At 42.8% G+C, this 14,792-nt stretch overlaps 1 long non-coding RNA gene across 1 annotated transcript; it reads left to right on the forward strand.

Annotated features, from left to right (window-relative positions):
• Nucleotides 1–2,115: 2,115 nt before the first annotated feature.
• Nucleotides 2,116–10,401, forward strand: LOC141407941 (uncharacterized). The gene is made up of 2 exons (XR_012419567.1): nucleotides 2,116–2,255; nucleotides 9,975–10,401. It is a non-coding gene; the product is annotated as an uncharacterized lncRNA (long non-coding RNA).
• Nucleotides 10,402–14,792: the final 4,391 nt, after the last annotated feature.

Genomic DNA, 14,792 nt, shown 5'->3' on the forward strand with positions numbered 1-14,792 from the left:
TTAAAAAAAAAAAAAAAAAAAAAAAAATCAAACAATTAGCGGGGCATGATGGCACATGCTTGTGGTCCCAGCTAAATGGGAGGTTGGGGAAGGAAGATCACTTGAGCCCAGAAAGTTGAGGCTGCAGTGAGCCTTGTTTGTGTCACTGCACACCAGCCTGGGCAGCAAAGTGAGACCCTGTCTCAAAAAAACAAAACAAACAAAACAAAACAAAACAACAAAAACAAGTAATTGCAGATTGTGGTGAGTGTTTTGGGAAAAAAACCCAAACTGAATGCTTAAAGAGAAAAGAATGAGAAATCATGTTGTTTGAATTGATGGCTTCCAAAGTTTTTTGAGGCAGTGTCATTAGAAAGCTTATCCTTGAGAAGGAGGGAGCCAAGTGAAATTCTGGGATGTTGGAATACTATACAGCAGTGAAGATGAAAGAGTCACAGCTACATGCAACCATGTGGATGCATCTCAGAAGCATACAGTTGAGTGAAGAAAACATCGCCTAAGACTATATACACTATGATACAATTTTTTATAAACCTCAAACACAAACAACCAAGTAGCGTATTATTTCAGGATGCATACATATGGAATAAAACTAAATACAAAAAAGACATGAGAATAATGAACACAAAATTCCGAATAATGTGTACCTGAGTGGGAGAGGAGGAGAAAATAAGAGGATATTCAAGGTAAAGTGACAGTTTTAAAGTTAGATTGTAGATTCCTGGATGCTAGTTTTGTTGGTGCGCTTTCTAACTTATACACGTGTTAAATGTATTTTTGAATACATGTAACAGTGCTTAATACAACACATTTTAAAACATAGCGGAGGGGCATTCAACTAAGTATCTAGGGAGTCCCGGCAGACAGTGTAAACTGGTGAAGTGGCTGAGTGGGTCCCTGGGGAACACCAGAGCACCTGCCTCGTCTACAGGGGTGCCATCGCCCAGTCCCTGCCCAGGGTTGCCATGTGAGCTTGCAGGCCAATTGCCCAATAACATCCATCCAGAACGTCCGATTTTTCTTAAGGAGCCTCACATCTGACATTTGTATTTTTACAAAACACTGTTCCAATGCTGGCAACGATTCCACATTTCAAAAACTCTATGGGGGCAAACGACATCCTTCGGGAGGCATACCAAGTCTCAGAAATAGAGGCAGTACTTGGAGGCCTATACTAATTCCATGCCCATTTGCAACAAGAATTCCTAAACGTATTTCTACCATACTGCGCGGCTCTAGTGCAGGCAGGAAGGAAACCCATCCCCTCTGCATTCCCAGCGTGTGCTATTTCCAACCTGTGGCTTTGCTGGGTTCCTACACTTCTCTCACTTGTGAGCTCTCACCTCTAAGTCTGGAATGTGTGAAGGTGTTGCCAGCGCAGCTGAGAGCGGGTGGGCAGGAGCTTGGGCTGTCTCCGCCTGAGAGCCTGATTTCTGCATAGCACCCTCGCCCCCAGCCTTCCAGGCCCAGCTGTGCATGGTATTTGCAACACCCTTATTTTCCCCTAAAGGGCTATGGGGGAGGAATGGGTAACACGCAGCTAGGACCATGCTGCTGAGATCTAATGTACATTGTCTACTGTTGGGACTGAACACTTTCCATACAAGAGTATGCAGACCCCAAGGGACATTTGGCAATATGTGGAGATATTTTTATTGTCACAACTGGAATGGGGGCACTGCTCAGATTTGTGCGTGGTGGGTTGTGGGTGGAGGTCAGGGATGCTGCTAACCATCCTGCAATGCACAAGACAGCCCCCCTTCCTCACCCCAACACTCCAACAAAGAAATATTCCACTCAAGATGTCAATAGTGAACAGTGCTGAGGCTGAGAAACTCTTTTCCCTCTGTCTGCTCCCACCAAAAGACAAAGGTAAATAAAGCCACGGGCTGCCCACTCCCTGTGAGTGATGAAAGGTGTGTGTTGGGGGTGGGGTATGGTGAGGGGTGTAACATGAATTTAGAAGACATGCCCTTTAGCTAGAGCTGGGATTTGTGGCCACTATTTTGTTTTTATTAAAGCGTAATGCTCACAAGCAGAAGAGGAGATTTGTTATTCTAAAGACAGTTGCACACCAAAGCATGCTATTGTATAATCTGGCATTTTCCCCACTAGGGAGCTATGGTGCATTACTCACGAGTGACAGAACCAACGAGCTTCATCTCCCAAGAGGCCGGTGCATCTGTTTAAAGAGAGCAGGCGCTATGCAGAGCCGCCCCCACCCCACCCTCCATGGCGGAGTGCAGTGGGGGAAGGTAAGCTTCATTTCAGTCACTGTGAGGATGAACCATGCATTGATTCTATGCCCGCCCCACTCCCACTCCCCAAAAGGAGAGGGTCGAGTCCAATCGTGTTCTAGTAGCAGGACCCCAGGAAAGGAGGCGATTATTCTAGGCTTCAATTCAATAAATATGATTAGCGAAGTCCTGGCTGTTTCTGTACCTCAGTTTCTCAGAAGAGCTATGCATCCTGGGGCCAAGAACTTGGGGCTTGGGAGTCAGCTGGTTGCCATCAGTTTGAATGCAGGTTCAGCGCTTACAGTGTGTGCTCTTGGGCCTTGACTTCTCCCTAAGTCTTGGTTTTCTGATCTAAAAAGTAGGGATAGTAATGCTTGTCTCATAGGGTCACAAGAGACAAGGATTATAAAGCACTCAGTACTTGCCAGGCATGTAGCAAGGATCATTCCAGTATTTAGAGATAAAAGGAAGTCAACGCATATTCTCTTTGCACCTTGCGGAACAGCTGGGAATTGAAATGAAATTATGGATGGGAAAATACTTGGAAAACTTAAAAATGCAATTTCAGTGAAATGTAATGAAATCAATGTAAATATCAATGCAAATAGCGATAGTGTTTATTGTGCTGATCCTAATAAAATAGAAACATTATTACACATTATAATTACAACCAGTTAGAAGTGGAAGAAAAGTAGGTCTGCATTAGTTTAAACCTTCTATTTTATAATGGGAGAAATTGACTTCAGTGGCAAAACTTGAACGAATCCCAGCCTGGTGCCCTTTTTCCACTCCCCACAGAGTTAACTTGTTTAATTTGGCAGCCAGTTAGAGCATTGCTGTATCAGGTGGAAGGTCTCTAACTTACAGACATAAGCCTCAGTTTCTTCGTCTCTAAAATGGACATGATAATGAAACCCAACTCACAAGGTAGTGATGAAGAGTGAGATCATGCAGGTCAAATGTTTAGCAGGCATGCCTAGCCCATGGAAAGTCCTCCAGAAACAGTAATTATCATTATCCTTATTAATGGTAGTAATTGAGATGACATCTGTACATGTATCTCTCCCAGAATCTGACATCAATTGGTGAGGAGGGGAGGGGCAGTCAATATCTATTCATTTGTGCAATTGCAGATAACAGTACCTCAATGTTCTGAGAAACATTGGTGGGGACTCTAAGTCTTCCTGAAGAATTCACCATCACATTGTCTGGTTCCTGGACATCCCAGGGGAGGACCTGGACAGGTCAATGGCATCCTTTTGTAGCTTCAGAAACAATAAAAGCTGTCTGACAGTCTAGAATTTGGACAGGGATAGAATTCTACAAGCCAAAGGCCCTGATACTAATTTTGTTCTGGTCTTTGTATTAGTCCTTTTTTACACTGCTGATAAAGACATACCCAAGACAGGGTAAATTATAATGAAAAGGAAGTTTAATGGACTCACAGTTCCACGTGGCTGGGGAGGCCTCACAATCACGGTGGAAGGCAAAAGGCATGTCTTACATGGCAGCAGGCAAGAGAATGAAAGCCAAGTGCGAGGGGTTTCCCCCTATGAAACCATCAGATCTCGTGAGACTTATTCACTACCATGAGAACAGTATGGGGGACCCTCCTCCATGATTCAATTATCTCCCACTAGGTCCCTCCCACCACACGTGGGAATTATGGGAGCTACAATTCAAGATGAGATTTGGGTGGGGACACAACCAAACCATATCAGCCTTAGAGGATTTGTGAACTTTTAGGGTGGGCAGCAGAGATCAGTCGCATGTTCAGATGACCCTAGACCAGTGGTTCTCACATTTTGGCCTGCATCAGGATCACCTGGAAAATTGTTAAAACACAGGTTACTGGTCCCATGCCCTCTGACGGTCTGGTGTGAAGCCCTATATTTTGCATTTCTTTCTTTTGTTTTTGAGATGGAGTCTCACTCTGTTGCCTAGGCTGGAGTGCAATGGCACGATCTCGGCTCACTGCAACCTCCACCTCCTGGGTTCAAGCCATTTCTCTGCCTCAGCCTCCCGAGTAGCTGGGATTACAGATGTCCACCACCACGCCCGGCTAATTTTTGTATTTTTAGTAGAGACGGGGTTTTGCCATGTTGGCAAGGTTGGTCTCCAACTACTGACCTCAGGTGATCCACCCTCCTCAGCCTCCCAAAGTTCTGGGATTACAGGCGTAAGCCACCGTGCCCAGCCTAAATTTTGTATTTCTAACAAGATCCCAGCTGATGCTGATGCTCCTGATCCAGGGACTGCACTTTAGAATCACGGTCCTGCAGCAGCATTGCTATGCTTCAGTACTGTTGGTGTTTAGGGCTGGCTAATTCTTGGTTGTGGAGGGTACTGTAGGGTGTTTAGCAGCATCTCTGGCCTCTGTTCACTAGATACTGGTAGCAGTTTCAACAACCAAAAATGTCTCCAGACATTGCCTAATGCCCTCTGTGGGGCAAAATCTCCTGGTTAAGAACCCCTACTGTAGACTGAGATGATTAGAATCGAACTCTAGTCACTTCTTGTCATAGTGGTGTGACTGCAGTCATATTGCTGTGCCTTTCTAGGCTTCTTCATCCATGTAATGGGTACAGGGATGCCAGCCTCATAAGATCCAAGTGGAAACTAAGAGATAATACAGGGAAAGCCCGAAGCACAGTGCCTGTACACATTGAGCAGCTTAATTCATGTTAGTTATTGCTTTTGAGCCCTCCGTAGCAGATCTACATAGTGCAATGTTTTTTGTTTGTTTTTTTCTCCCATGAAGAAGTTTTCATATAGAAAGCATTTTCATAGAGAAAGCAGGTTTACATAGAAAGCATTGGCTGCTGATTGGAGTGGAGAGGCTGTAGACCTTCATCTAGGATCGAGCAACCCCCAGAAAACAATTTTAAACATGTCCATTCAGACAAAGGAGTCCAAAACCATAAGGTCCTCTCAGCATCCTGAACTAATGTCCAGCTGTTATCTCGGTGAGTAGTTCCCAATCATTAGCTCAGAGGTGACTGACTACAAAAACATATTCCAGCTTTATGAGCACACCTCCTATTTGCTAGCCAGGGTTGACACTACCGAGATCTCTTTCCAGTTTTTAGAATTTAAAACAATGAGCTGGGCACTCACATTTTCTTTCCCAACTTTGCTCTAGAAGTGAGCTTTCAAATCTGGAGCACTGCTGCATTCTGAGTTCCCAAGCAACTCCTGTCCAAGGGTAATCTATGCTGGTACACACAAGGGATCATGGATTTTTCTTTGGCTGTCAGCTCTCAAAATTACCCAGCAATCCCAAAATGAATTTCCACTAATCTGACAGTTTTGCCTCTCCTGACATGATGTACTGTATATTCAGTGGTCAGCAGGGACTATTTAATTGCAGTTAAGCCTCTGCTGTTCATTGTGGCATTTAAAATAGAGCAATGTGTAATGTGGCTACCCTTACTGACTCTCCAGGCCCAGATGGGTGGGTGGAACTCAATTTTTGGGGGAAACTTCTACCTGGGAACATTTAGTAATTAAGTTTTACTGGCTAGCAGCTTTAATTCTTTCATTTTGAAGATTTATAAATGTTAGAATCAAAACTAACATCAAATCTCTCTACAAGGTAGAAGGAACTGCAATGTCAGATGAAACTGCTGATGAGTTACAAATGGATTAGAAACTCAAGAAAGGAGAGATTAACATTTTTAGAGTACGTACTATATGCTTGGCAGTTTTCAGGTGTTATCTCACTTTTCTCTTAAGGCATTTCAAAGAGGCAGGGATGTTTCCCCCCATTTTACAGATGCAGAAACTGAGGCCTTAAAGGATTAAGTTACTGCCCAAGACTTGTGAGTGTGTGAGCAGAGCCAAGATTTGAACCCAGGTGTGTCTGATAACAGTCTAGACTTAATGCCCCACGCTAAACTTCCCAAAAGATGCTAGATGTCATTTGTTTTTCAACTGTTTATTTGACAGGTGGAGAAACTGAGGTGTAGACAGTTCAAAGTGACTTGCTGAGAATTAAGTTATCTCAGGCTCAGGAAATTAGCCTGTGGGTATTCATAAGTCTGATTATTAAGAATAATGCAGGGCTTTGCCACTTATAAAGTGCTATAACTTCCATTATCTCATACTAAATTTTGGTTTTCAAGCAATTCTGTTATATGAACTGATAACTCAAAAAGAAAAGCATTTTGATAAGTGCTCTTTTTCCCACTGTTGAATCTAATGATAAATATCTGCCTTATAACCACAAAACTGCTACTGTAAGGTGCCACGAACACATGAAGAGCAAAGATCTAAGTGGATTCACTTATTCAGCAAATATTATTAAGCTTGTAATATGTGCTAAACGTTATTCCAGGTGCTGGGAGTACTACAGTGAGTAAAATGTTTAAAACTTCCCTACCCTAAGAGGGCTTACATTTTAGAGGGCACAAGCAGATAACTGACTAAGTCAATGAGTGAGATATAAAGCATGTCAGGTCATAAGTGTGAGCCAGCGAAATCAGGATGGGAAGGAGAGAAGGGAGCACCGGAAGCAGGGATTAAGTGGAGAGGGTGATATTTGAATGAAGACATAAAAATATGAAGACAAGTTTTTTGAATATATTGGAAAGAGCATTCCGGGTAGAAGGAACAGCTAATGCTAAGTCCTTGAGGCAGTGAATATATCCTTTGTTGTGTTTAAGGAACCCTAATGGTTAGCAATGTGGCAATTTTTCGTGGACTTATTTGCCATTCGTATGTCTTCTGTGGTAAAATATCTGTTCAAGTCTTTTGCCCTTTTTGGGTAACTCGTCGTCTTCTTCTCCTTCCTCCTCTCTTCCTCTTCCTCTCCTCCTTCCCTCTCCCCTTCTTCTTCTCTTCTCCCTCTTCCTCTCCCTCTCCTTCTCCTTCTCCCTCTCCCTCTCCCTCTCCTTATTGAGACAGGGTTTTACTCCCATTGTCCAGGCTGTAGCGCAATGGCGCGATCTTGGCGCACTGCAACCTCCGTCTCCCAAGCTCAAGAGATTCTCCTGCCTCAGCCTCCCAGATAGCTGGGAGTACAGACACACACCGCCATGCCCAGCTAATTTTTGTATTATTATTATTATTTTTTTTTGTAGAGATGGGATTTCACCATGTTGCCCAAGCTGGTGTTGAACTCCTGGGCTCAAGAAATCCACCTGCTTCGGCCTCCCACAGTGCTGGGATTACAGGTGTGAGTCACTGCACCCAGCCTAATTAAATTTTGAATATTTTATCCCTATCAATGGCTTGTCTTTTCATTCCTCTAACGTTCTTAATTTTGATCAAGTCCAATTTATCTTTTCTGTCCTTTATAGATTGTTCTTTTGGTGTTACATCTAAGAAATCTTTGCTTTTGATTATTTTAAAAATTGATTTTCTCATCAAGTAAAAGAAAATGTACTTTCAAGTTCCTTTAAGTATATCTGTGTTACCTAGGCAACCAAGTTATTTATCAATAGGTGATCATTTGTAATGATTTGTTAATAAAGGAATTAGAAAATCTTGCTTTCCATGATCCTTAATCTACTTGCAAGACCTCATCCCCCTTAGTATAAGCTTATCCAAGGCCTACGGCCAACTTGGAAGAGAAGCAGGTGCGATTTTGTGGGGAAAACTTCCTGGGCCCTAGCAATAGGAGACTGAATTTTCTTTGTTCTGCTACCAATCAGAAGCTCAACTCTGGGCCAGTTGTATTCTCTTTTTTAGTTTACATTTCCAATTGCAAAAATAAGGAGTTGTACTAGATTTTTCTGTGCTCCTGTCTAGTCCTAATACTATATAAATGTGATATTGACAGTAAATTGAACATCTTCAGGAGGTCCAGGACTAGAGTCAGGCAAGAGCTGCGTCTAGAGCACAGCTTCTAAGAAGCTGTGCGTGGCTGGACAGGGTGGCTCACATCTGTAATCCAGCACTTTTGGAGGCCAAGGCAGGTGGATCACGAGGTCAAGACATCGAGACCATCCCGGCCAACATGGTGAAACCATGTCTCTACTAAAAATACGAAAATTAGCTGAGCGTGGTGGTGCATGCCTGTACTCCCAGCTACTCGGGAGGCCAAGGCAGGAGAATCGCTTGAACCCGGGAGGCAGAGATTGCAGTGAACCGAGATCGTGCCGCTGCACTCCAGTCTGGTGATAGAGCAAGACTCCATCTAAAAAAATAAAAAAGAAAAAAAGAAAAAGAAAAAGAAAGAAAAGAAAACAAAAAGCTGTGTGCTCTCAGGATTGTCCAAATTTTCATTCTGCATTTACACAACCCTAACAAGGAACCACTTGCAAGACACTGGGAATGAGGGCCTCCATGAATTTTATGCCCTCCATAATTCTCTTGCCGTATCCTAGTTCTGGTCCTGACCTTCATTGAGATAAGTGGGCATGACCCACGAGGGGGCTGTGATGAACTGGCACAGGGCGTCTTGCATTTGAGTATGCATTCGAGTCCCCTGGGAATACTGTTCATTCTCATTCAGAGGGTCTGGTATGGGGCTTGCGATTCTGCCTTTCTAACAAGCTCCCAGCTGATGCTTGTGCTGGTGCATGGGCCACATTTTTCATATCAAGGAACTAGAATGTGCCAGCTTTGTCCAAAAAAGCAACTCACCTTCATCCATGTGGGAATTCAGTCGCCAGAGTGCTTAGTGTCTTTTGTTTTGTTTTGTTTTTGGGACATAGTCTTGCTCTGTCACCCAGGCTGGAATGCAGTAGTGTGATATTGGCTTACTGCAGCTTTTGACTCCCAGGCTCAAGCAATTCTTGTGCCTCAGCCTCCTGAGTAGCTGGGAATACAGGTGCACGCCACCATGCCCAGCTAATTTTTGTATTTTTAGTAGACACAGGGTTTCACCAAGTTGGCCAAGCTGGTCTTGAACTCCTGACCTCAAGCAATCTGCCCACCTCAACCTCCAAAGTGCTGGCATTACAGGTGTGAGCCACCATGCCTGGCCCCAATGTCTTGATTAGTCAAAAGAGACACTAGAAATCTGTGATGTAATATGAAGTCTCTGAAAATGGGCAAAAAAATAGCAAGATCTCAGAATAAATTTAACAACAAAGTCAACATCCCCGTCCCCACCCCAGAAATGTTAGCCTGAAAAAGGATGTCAGAGTTAGACTCAATTTCATTTCTCAGGGTGTCCTTGCTTGAGTTGACATGCAGTGATGGATCAGTGGCTCACCTATTCTCCTCTTCCATCCTTTTTGCCCACTGTGTCTCCACTAGTAATTTTCATCTTTGTTTTTCAGCATGTCTCCCCTTCTTTTTCTTCACTCCCCAGATCCTTACATGCCTCAAAGCTTCTCTGGAGTAGACAGCTGTCTCCTTTGTCAGCCCAGCATCCATTTGCTCTCCTTCTGGCATCAGCCTGTTTTGTTTTGAAGGTTTATTCTCTCCCATGTTCAGCTCATGCGATTCAAACCAGACTGCACCTTCCTGCACCCATGGCTCCAGTAGGAACCAGGCCCAAGTTGGTCAATCAGGGTATTTATTCTATCACCCCAGCTCCAGTGACTGACTGAGGAACGAGCACAGTACCCACGCAGGATGGATTACCTTTCTAGCCCAGCCTGAGTTATTGGGAAAAGGGAGCCCTTTCCCTTGGAATTGGTAAATTGGCAATAACAATACCTAACACTTACTGCATGTTTACTCTGTACCAGGCACTGCTTTAAGAACATGCTTTTACATGAATGATCTCTTTAATCTTCACAACAATCCTGTTTTGTATGTACTTTTATTGTCATCATTTCACAGATGGGGAAATTGAGGCACAGAGAGGTTAAAGAGAAGCGCCTGAAGCCACACAGCTTGCAAGCGGTGGAGCTGGGATTTGAACTTGTCAATCTGGCTGCAGAGCTGAGCTCTTGGAGACTAGGTTATACTGCCTAGTAGCATGTAAGCCTGGAGCTGCTGGCAGGCATTTTGTAAGTCTGCAGAGTGAACCTCAATGAGCATGAAGCAGAGAGGAAAGCAGTACTGAGAGATGCAAAAAAGTCTGTGTTCCAGCAAGGGAATCTGAAGTCCTGGATCAAACCTTACCTGGTGCCAAGATTTACCAATCAGACATGCCAATTGTAAGACCCAAATTTACCCTTTTGGGGGGATTGAGTTTGAATGAGTATTTTTGTTTGTTTGTTTTGTCATCAGAAAGATTCCTGATTAATACACAGTATGACCTTGACCAAGATGCTTCATTTCTCTAGGACTCAATTTTCTTATCTGTAAAGGGTTCATCAACATTCGTTGGTTGAATCTTACCTGAAACATTTTTTTCAGTCTTCATCAATCTCATCTAAGCCTTTGTTTCCATAGAACAAAGCCATTTAAGGAAGGAGGGGGAAGTGTCATGGAGTCTTACTGTCCTGAGTGCAAATATGGTCTCTGTATTGTCCTTATCTGTTCATTTTTTGCCTCTCAGTACTAGAATGAAAACTCTAGAAGCGGAAGGAATTTTGTCTGTTTTCTTACTGTTATATCGTAAATGTTTTGATTTTCATATATCTGTATATATATTTGTTAAATTAGTGAAGAAATCCTTATACGTCTTTATGGATAACAACCTGGTTTGGGCATGGTTTGCAGTCATGGGTCCTTCTTTTCGTGCGGGAGTGGTTACGGATGGTATTTGTTCCTCTCCGCTTCGTAATTCTCTCGTCCATTTTTGACTTCATGGACAGGAACAATAGATGAAGAAAATGGAATCGTCTCTGAACAAAACACAGGGTTTTAATGCCTCTTAAATCCTGTAACATATTATCACTTCTAAACTCACAGTAAGCAGTTAAGTTCTCATGACGGGTGAATTTCCAGTTTCAAATGATATAAGAGAGGACTGTGTCTTACTTTGCTTTCTATTTTACGTATATTTCAATATCTTAGTAGAGCTATTACCTGAAATTGATCCCCCAGCATTAGGAAACAGGATGTTGCTGACACTGTGATGTGCTATTATATAATGTACCATTATTTGTCATGTTTGTTGTGACGTCCAGCCCAAGCTTCTCTCTTGCAAATAAACCTCATTTTTGTTTTGGGCGGCAATGTGCTCAGATCCAGGCAATAATAATAACCATAGTAGGCCTGGTGCGGTGGCTCATGCCTGTAATCCCAGAACTTTGGGAGGCCGAGGCGGGTGGATCACCTGAGGTCAGGAGTTCGAGACCAGTCTGACCAACATGGAGAAACCCCATCTCCGCTAAAAATACAAAATTAGCTGGGCATGGTGTTGCATGCCTGTAATTCCAGCTACTCAGGAGGCTGAGGCAGGAGAATCGCTTAAACCTGGGAGGTGGAGGTTGCGGTGAGCCAAGATCATGCTATTGCACTCCAGCCTGGGCAATAAGAGCGAAACTCCATGTCAAAAAAAAAAAAGTAATAAAATAAAATAAAATGACTATAGTAGCTATAACTTGAGTATTTTTTCCTATGTTTTAGGCACTCTTCTAAACCAGAAACATGCATTTTATGTATTTGATATATGAAGGCATGGACTGGGATTAGGATCGGCCAGTCATGCTGTCACTGACCCCGAATTCCAGGCAGCTAAGTGAGGCCATGATGTTCCCCTGCCCAATAAGAGGCTATGCAGCGGGTGGACGGAAGAAGTGGGCTTTGCTTCCAGCTTTGCAATCTTGGAGAATGTATTCAGTGTCTCAATAGCTAAGGTTTTTGTTTTGTTTTGTTTTGTTTTTCTTTTCTTAAATCTCTGAAAAGGGGTTAATAATACCTCACAGAGTTGTTGCAAAGATTAAATGAGCTAACGCCTGTCACACTTAGAAAAATGCTTGACCAGTGCTTCTCAACTGAGACAAGTCTGCCTCCCAGGAGACATTTGACAATGTCTGAAGACACTCGTGGTTGTCACAGCTAGGGTGGGAGTGGGGCAGGTGCTTCTGGCACCTAGTGAATGGAGGCCAGGGATGGTGCTAAACATTCTACAATGTACAGAACAGACCCTACCACAAAGACCAATCTGGTCCCTAGTGTCATTAGTACAAAGTGGGAAATCATGGCCTAGACCTTAATAAACACTCAGAATATGGGAGGTCCCTGAGGGCTGCCTAGAACATAACCTCCAGAATAGCAGACAGAGATGTTGCTTTTTCCCCTGTCCTATCCCTGGAGCTTAGATCAGTACTTGGCACATAGTAGTTTCTCAGTAAATATGTGTTAAATGAATGAATGATAGATACAGTGACCCTTGGAAAATTTTTGCTGTCATGACTATTTCATCCTCCTCTGGTTTCATCCTACTTTGGTCTCAGTCATGATAAGTTGTTACAGGAGCCATTTACCACCATGGTACCCAACGTGCTGATGGAAGAGGCAAAGGCTAGAAGGACTCTGGGCCTCTGATGACCTTGTCAGCCACTGCACTGGCCTGGACTACCTGATGCCAAGGTTTTCAGCCTATAAAAAAATGGCTCCCTGTTTGTTAGACCACTATTATACAGGTGTCTGTGACATGCAGACAAAGACATTCATAACTAATAACCAGAAAGGACCGCATCTTCTCTTAGGTTTATGACATAAATTTACTGTCTCAAACCCACTGAAGGAAACAACCCCATTGGTTAGTTCACTTCCACAGGCTCTGCTTATCATCAGATATGCTGAAATTAAATTTTTTGTATTTGGCAACTATGCTCCAATATTTAAATACCAACACTAAATACTCTAACAAAAGTGGAAATATCGTACCACGTTTTGGAAGTGCTTGGCAGCTAACAAACTTATCCTGGCATAAATTCTAGGAAGTTGTCTTAATTTTCAAAATTACTCATATAAAGAAGACATACATGCGGCCAACAAGCATATGAAAAAAAGCTCAATATCACTGATCATTGGATAAATGCAAATCAAAACCACAAGGAGATACTATCTCACACCAGTCAGAGTGGCTATGATTAAAAAGTCAAAAAATTTGAGATGCTGGCAAGATTGCAGAGAAAAGGGAATGCTTAGGCACTGTTGGTGGGAGTGCAAATTAGTTCAACTACTGTGGAAAGCAGTGTGGCTATTCCTTAAAGAGCTAAAAACAGAACTACCATTGGGCTGACCCATCTCATTACTGGATATATACCCAAAGGAATATAAATCCTTCTGCTATAAAGACATATGCACACGTATGTTCATTACTGTTCTATTCACAATAGCAAAGACATGGAATCAATCTAAATGCTCATCAGTGATAGACTGGATAAAGAAAATGTGGTACACACACACCATGGAATACGATGCAGCCTTAAAAAGAATGCGATCACGTCCTTTGCAGGAACATGGATGGAGCTGGAGGCCATTATCCTTAGCAAACTAATGCAGAAACAGAAAACCAAATATTGCATATTCTCCTTTGTAAATGGGAGTTCAATGATGAGAATGCATGGACACAAAGAGGGGAACAATGCACCCTGGGGCTTATTTGAGGGTGGAGGATGGGAGGAGAGAGAATAGCAGACAAAATAACTATTGGGTACTAAGTTTAGTACCTGGATGACAAAATAATCTTTACAACAAACCCCCATGACACAAATTTACCTATATGACAAACCTGCACATGTACCCCTGAACCTAAAATAAAAGTTTTAAAACGTTACTGATATATTTAATGCATGTTTGTTGAAGGCTTTAAGATAGGTCCAAGATGGGGCAGGGAGTAGGGTATAACAAGAAGAAAACAGAGCTAAGTTCAGTTCTCTGTCGTTATAAAACTGACAGGCTGAAAGGAAATGTGGATCTGAAATTACCAGGGCCGTGAGTGTCATGAATAAGCACAGAGGTCTAAACAACACTTACTGGGAGTCTCTAAGCTTAGGAGACCAAGCTAAGGAAGCTTAGGAGACTAGTCCTAAGTCAGGAAGTCTCTAAGCTAGTCCTAAGTCAGGAGGGGACTTTGCTGAGAAGGTGAGATCTGCATTACAATGTCAAGAGGCAGTATGAGACAGTGGTTATTAAGGCTCTGGGGTAAGATTATGAAGTTTTTGTTTGTTTGTTTGAGATAGGACCTCTGTCATCCAGGTGGGAATGCGGTGGTGGGATCATATCTCACTGCAGCCTCAAACTCCTAGGCTCAAGCCATCCTCCTGCCTCAGCCTCTTGAGTAGCTGGGACCACTGGCATGAGCCACCACACCTGGCTAATTTTTTTTTTTTTTAATTTTTAAAATTTTGTGTGGAGATGGGGGTCTCACTATGTGTTCCAGGCTAGTCTTGAACTCCTGACCTCAAGTACCCCTCCTGCCTCAGTCTCTGAAAGTGCTATGATTACAGGTGAGAGTATGAGCTTTTGAATTTCCCTATTACCTATTCCTAGATGGATGATCTTGAGTATTAATTGCCAAAAGGCTTGATACCCTATTTATTAAAATAATACTTCATAGGGTTAGTGTGAAAATTAAATTGGATAATAGTGTAAACTTGCTGTAAGCTTCAAATATTATAAGCCTTCAAGAAGTGTTAGATTTATAATTATTAAAAATTCACAGCTGGGTGCAGTGGCTCACACCTGTAATCCCAGCACTTTGGGAGTCTGAGGCAGGCAGACCACGAGGTCAAGAGACCGAGACCATCCTGG

The sequence above is a fragment of the Macaca fascicularis genome, chromosome 10 (genome assembly GCF_037993035.2).
Source record: "Macaca fascicularis isolate 582-1 chromosome 10, T2T-MFA8v1.1".
Classification (NCBI taxonomy): Eukaryota; Metazoa; Chordata; class Mammalia; order Primates; family Cercopithecidae; genus Macaca; species Macaca fascicularis.